Source organism: Aristolochia californica, unplaced genomic scaffold (genome assembly GCF_029961685.1).
Source record: "Aristolochia californica isolate CCGP_79_NKW_82.1479 unplaced genomic scaffold, dmAriCali1.0.hap1 SCAF_78, whole genome shotgun sequence".
Classification (NCBI taxonomy): Eukaryota; Viridiplantae; Streptophyta; class Magnoliopsida; order Piperales; family Aristolochiaceae; genus Aristolochia; species Aristolochia californica.
Genome location: NW_027182277.1, coordinates 45,742 through 51,701, shown reverse-complemented (window position 1 = coordinate 51,701; position 5,960 = coordinate 45,742). Strand labels below are relative to the sequence as shown.

Genomic DNA, 5,960 nt, shown 5'->3' with positions numbered 1-5,960 from the left:
GACGAAATGGTTTGCCAGCAAAACTGCTGAAGCAGAGGTTTACAAACTTTTTTCGGCGTAGGAGACCGCATGCGCGCGATGGAACAGGGAATAAAGGGCCTCGAGAGGAGGCTACAAATGCTGCGAAATGAGCAGCAAGAGCTTTTGGTTCAGGCCTCCGTAGCGAGCGAGCGGCCCGACTCTAACAACTAAGATTATCTATATGCAAAGATGATCTATGTAGTTCGCGTCGACTTACAAGTTGATAACCTCGTTCTAGTCGATTATGTTAAGCTAGCTATTATAAACGTTCACCTCAATAGAAAGAAATATCATATCACCTTATTCTGATATATAAGATAATATAAGCATTCTCTTGTAGCTGTATTTATGGATGGCCGCGGGGCTCTCTATTTCAACGGGTTCCTTTTGCACATTCAAATAGAAATATACAATTTCAAAACCTCCCCGTCGGGCCCTCTCAATGACTTTGCGCCACAGTGATGATCTTGATTCCATGGATCACTGAAGCATTGATTCTGTAATCCAACAGTCCTCCACTTAGTACCTGGACGATTGCTGTTGATGGGGCGAGGGCGGTGGGTTGGGAAGGTAGCTTGGGCTACGTAAAGTGAAGCCAGCAACGCGCGTTAGCTGAAACTGAAGCAAGGCAAACTCTCCTTGTTGAAAAACAGAGTGCTTCGAAAGGCGGCCGGCCCCTCCATTATAAGTCACACTAATAAGGAAATAGCTGATTTTCGGTAAGGACTCGGCTCCGCTCGGATGACTTGCTCATATCCCTTAAGAGCAAATTCTTCAGGCCTCATATTTCGTCCAGACCATTTGGCCCGAACTATGGAAGCCAAAGCGAAGGGAATAGGAGGAAGAGGAGAAGGTGTCAGTTTCAGCAGGCCTCCGTGGGATATCCGATAAAGGGTGTCTTCTCGGCGGGCCTCAGCCGAAGCAAAGTCTTCGGCCGGGTTCCATTTTAAACCCCAGAATTTCTCATACGACCTAATAGACTTGACTATTTGAAAGTCAGATAAGGGCTTACTGGAAGAGCTTTTCGTCTTCGGCGTCCGACTTGAGTCCGCCGATGCCGTGCTCGACCGGGGCCAACAAAGACCGTAATTACATAGATAACTGCTCCTCTCGGTCGAACCGTACGGCGGCCGGAAAGAAAGACGACCTCACCTTCTCGTAGATGGTGTCAGTGAGAGCTACTGTAGTATCCCCCGTTGACCTTCTTTTGTAGATAGAATCTTCAATGAGTGGAAACAAGACCAGACTTGCTCCGCAGTACGAGCCTCATACAGAGCCGCGCCCCTTTGATATGATGAGAAGAAGAGGGGCCGCCCTCTTTTCTTTTCCGCACCAATCCTTATTTACTACTCCATTTTCTTTGGGGGTGTATAGCTCAGTTGGTAGAGCATTGGGCTTTTAACCTAATGGTCGCAGGTTCAAGTCCTGCTATACCCAAACCTACCTTACACTCTACTATGAGTAAGGATGCGTAGTCGCGTTCAAAGATCACTCTTTGGTCGGGGTGAGGTAAGGAGTAGTATCAGAGTGGCTCGGTCATCGATAGGCCTCTCCTTATTCATTCTATAGGGCGGGGCTGCGGACCAACAATCCATAGTAGAGGGCTGGCTCATCAATCGAACACGGAGCGGAGCATCTGGGGCCCTTATGGCTCCAATTGCGTACAGGTGCTTTCTACTTCTCTAAATAGTGCCTGAAGCCCCTATTGCGAGAAGGTGCCCTTTAGGCCCAAAATCTAAATAGAGCTTGACGCGCGAGAGGGGCATGTGCGCATGGCAGCAAGTGGGCTTGTGCGCTAGAAGCGGGCGTGTGCGAAAGCTAAACGCCTTGTTGTTTTTGGTGATGTAGTCCCGAAGGCAAGTCTCAAGCGTAACCAACCCCGTATCTCACTTAAAGGCTTCTTTCAAGGAATCCCTTCGCTCCACTCTCACTCAAGCTGGTGCATTAGAGTCAATCATGCCCAGCTTGCTCAAGATACTCTGAATGCGATCACGCCCAAGGGACTTTGTTCATATGTCGGCTAACTGATCTTCGGTCTTCACATATGGAGTGCAAATTTCCTTTGAGACAACCTTTTCCCTCAAAAAGTGCATTAAAGACAGGGCCACCTCTATATGTTTTGTCCTTTCATGGAAGACCAGATGGATATGTGGATAGCAGCTTGGTTGTCCCTTTCTAGTAAGGGGGGCTGGTCCAGAAACAAAAAAACCAAGCTCCTGCATGAAACTCTTGAGCCAGACCAACTCACACTCCGTATGAGCCATAGCCCTATACCCCTACTTCTTTAGGCTCTGCACTCGATCTCGCCACACCTTAAAGTACTATCGGCTGTTTTTTGCTTTGTAACGTGACTAGGTTACCTCCATAAAGAGTACTGTACCCAGTAGTGGAGCGCCTATCACAATGTGAGCCAGCCCAGTCCGCATCGGAATAAGCAGATAGTGTAAAGTGACCATGGTTACCATATAGGATCCCTTTACCAGGAGATGCCTTGAGATACCAAAGAATCCGATGAACTGCTTCTAAATGAGGAACTGACGGGCATGAATTGGCTCACTACACCAACAGCGTAGGTAAGGTCCGGTCTCGTAATAGTGAGGTGGATTAGCTTCCCAACTAACCTCTGATACGCTCTAGAATCCGTTCCCCTTCTTCAGTGCTGAGACGATGATGAACCTCCATAGGCGAGTCTATAGGCTTCGCACCAAGTTTTCCTGTTTCCCGAAGAAGATCAAGAACGTACTTCTCTGGGAGATCAAAATGCCACGTTTAGATCGAGCAACTTCGATACCCAACCAGTCTCTTAGTTCTCCAAGATCTTTGATGTCAAAAACTTGACCCGCCTTTAATTCCTTGATGGATTTACCATCATCACCAGTAAGGACAAGATCTTCCACATACACTAGAAGAACAGTTGTTCCTTCGGCCCTTCGTTTGATGAACACGGAGTAGTCTGCATGGCACCGCCTGAACCCAATCTCTACCATAGCCCCACTAAATCTCTCAAACTACGCTCTGGGAGACTGTTTGAGACCGTAGATTGCTTTCCTGAGTTTGCACACTTTGCCTTCCTCCCCCAACCACGTGAATCCAGGTGGAGGAGTCATATATACGGATTCAAGAAGGTAACCAAAAAAAGAAGGCATTCTTGACATCCAGTTGATATAGAGGCCATCCCTTGTTGGCTGCAATGGAAAGGAGAAGGCGAACTGATTTAATCTTTGCAACGGGGGCAAAGGTTTCTTCATAATCAACGCCATAAGCCCGTCTAGTTAATGGGTGAACCCCAAAGCTACTAACCGGGCCAACTATCTTTCTATGGACCCATCAGGCCTTCACGGTATAAACCCATCTGCATCCCCCCCCTCTCGACCCTCAAAAGTCGGGAATAGGGTGAGTTGACCGTGTGTCCTAGCACATTGCTAAACAATTTCATAATTGTATTGAAACTCCATAATATTACGCAATGGAACCCTCTTTCAAAACACCTTTATTTGGTATTATTGAAAGGCTAGGCGTGCTAAGGAGGCGCTTCTTTGAAGCCCTCGTCGCATAGTTGGACTTTTTAATAAAGTGAAACTGTGCCTCTTCGACTGTCTAACTAAGGAACGGTGTATAGCTAAATACCTTTTCGTTTGTTGGCTGGTGAGTTTTCGCAGAAAGGCGGGCTGGTTAAATACGGCCGGCCCTATATTTATTCCGCAGTATGTCTTATGAGATACGGAGGAGGGACTTTCGATCGCCATTTGGCCCTTTCCTGTGTCACTCACCCGATGCGGCTTACCACGCTGCATTCCTTCTTTTCATAGAAGAATTATTAAGAGAAGGGACGCGAGGGCAGATAAGCTAGTTAAGCTCTATTTGTCGATGTTCTCTCTCTCGAAGTTAGTCTTAATTAGAAAGAAGACTAATTTTGAGAGAGAGTCTTGTAAAACCTCCGTCTGTCGTCCCATATGAGCTTCTTAGCGATTTGGGCGAGAAATGCGTGGGTCTGGCTTCAAGGTATTGCCCTCGTCTATTCGACATTCCTATGGATGTCGGTTTACGATGGTTACCCGTGTGGTCATCCTCACCGGTGAAAGATTCGGCACCAAAAGTGTCTGGAGAAGAAAATTCTCCTTTTCATCGTATGATATGGGAGTTGTTTTCCATATCATTATGGGATAAAGCAACGATTCTTGGAACATCGGATCCTAATAGACCTTCTTGTTCCTCTCGTTTGTGGCCATTTAAGCCAGAGCATCTGGAGTGGGCCGCTCGGTACTTTCAACCGTTGTATTGCTATTTTGATTTTCCGTTGATTGTCTTCCCGGGCAGATGATCCGAACTTTGGGTCTTTTTCTTGGTCGTTAAACCTAGGTGTTGACGATCTTGAATCGATCTATTGTAAAGCTGCCGCTACAATGACTTCCCTTTTAACATACAGTTAAACATACTGTACAAAGCTGCTTGGTAAGTGTTTTGATGATGATGATAGCTTACTTATGAAGTACCCTTTAGGACGACTTGGGTTCAAGGAGGAAGGTGCTGGTTTCTTTTGATCTCAGCCTCGCACCAGACCATTAACTCGCAGTCAGACGGCGGCGAGCCTTGCTGAGAAGAAGCCAACCTTAAAGAGACGGTTGGTTAAGGCCGCCGAAAAGGTTCCATCTTCGCCACTCCCTTCCGTCCGCGAGAGGAGGAAAAGGGTGACTGTCTCGTCAGACTCAGAATAAGTGGACGAGACGCCTCCCGCGGATAAGCGCCAAAAGATGAAGGAGCCACCCCTCCATAAGAATGAAGAACAGACGGCGACCGAAGTACAAGCGGGGCAAGGTTCGCCCTCTCAGAACGATCCGCCCCATATCAGTATTGACAGCGAAATGCAGAAGGATGACCGACCCTCGGAGGGTGACTCTCCAAAAGCATGCACGGAGACTGTCGCAGGATTTTCAACGCTTATCTCGTCCTCTTTCGGCCTGACCGAACTGAAATCAAAGGGGCGCAACGGCTTTTCATAGGCGGAGGCTTGAGCGCTTTCTGGCTCGCTTCAAGCCTGAAAACGCAAGATGTTTTCTTTCTACTTGGCTAAGATGTCTTCTTTCTTTCATTCTCATTGATGAATGAATTTGCATTTCATTCTTTCATTATCTTTCTAAATTGATGAATGAATTTGCAAGGATGTCTTATTTCTTTCATTAGAATTTCTGAAATTCTTTACATTTCTTTCTTGAATTCTCATTTCTAAATTCCTTTTTGAACGAATTATATGTATAATTCTTCTTCTTTTTAAATCTATTTTACCCCGTTGCTTGTACTTTGATTGTCGAGATTGGGTTGGTGTTCAGTGTACCTATCTGTATCGAAAATCAAAGAATGAAATTACAATGAATGAAATTGAATTTCAAAAGAAAGAAAAAGAATGCCAAACGCGCTACGGCTTTCGCGCTTGAGTTTGATTGCTCCCTGCATTCGGGGTGAATGAGCCAGTTCCGTTCTAATCTGAACGGGACGGGATAGGACCAAGGGTAGGAGACTGATTAATCCGGGCGGAAGTCAGATATAGAATTAGGAATCACTTGACGTTTGACCTTGACAAAAGACAGCGCCTCCTCACTTACTAGCATACGATCAATTCTCTCCAGAATTCTATCTCTTCCTCTCCTTATCTTTGTCCAGGTGAAGAATCCACTTGATGGAGACCAGAAAGAAGAGGCTTTCCTGGAAAGATTAGAATTCCTCTATTAGATTAGCATTCCCCAATCTACCGCCGCTGCTATCTTAGACAACTATTGAAGTGAAGATCCAAAGGCGAACAGCCACCTAAACGAGTTCTGCGGCTACCGACGATCGCAAGTTTGGTTGGTAAGTAGGCTTTCGAGGCTCAACTACTTCACTAGCTGAGGCACTTCTAGCGGACCTACCGATCATGCAGGGGAATCCAGCAAGAATAGGCCAAA

At 46.4% G+C, this 5,960-nt stretch overlaps 1 non-coding gene across 1 annotated transcript; it reads left to right on the top strand.

Annotated features, from left to right (window-relative positions):
• Nucleotides 1–1,385: 1,385 nt before the first annotated feature.
• Nucleotides 1,386–1,458, top strand: TRNAK-UUU (transfer RNA lysine (anticodon UUU)). The gene has a single exon. It is a non-coding gene; the product is annotated as a tRNA-Lys (tRNA).
• Nucleotides 1,459–5,960: the final 4,502 nt, after the last annotated feature.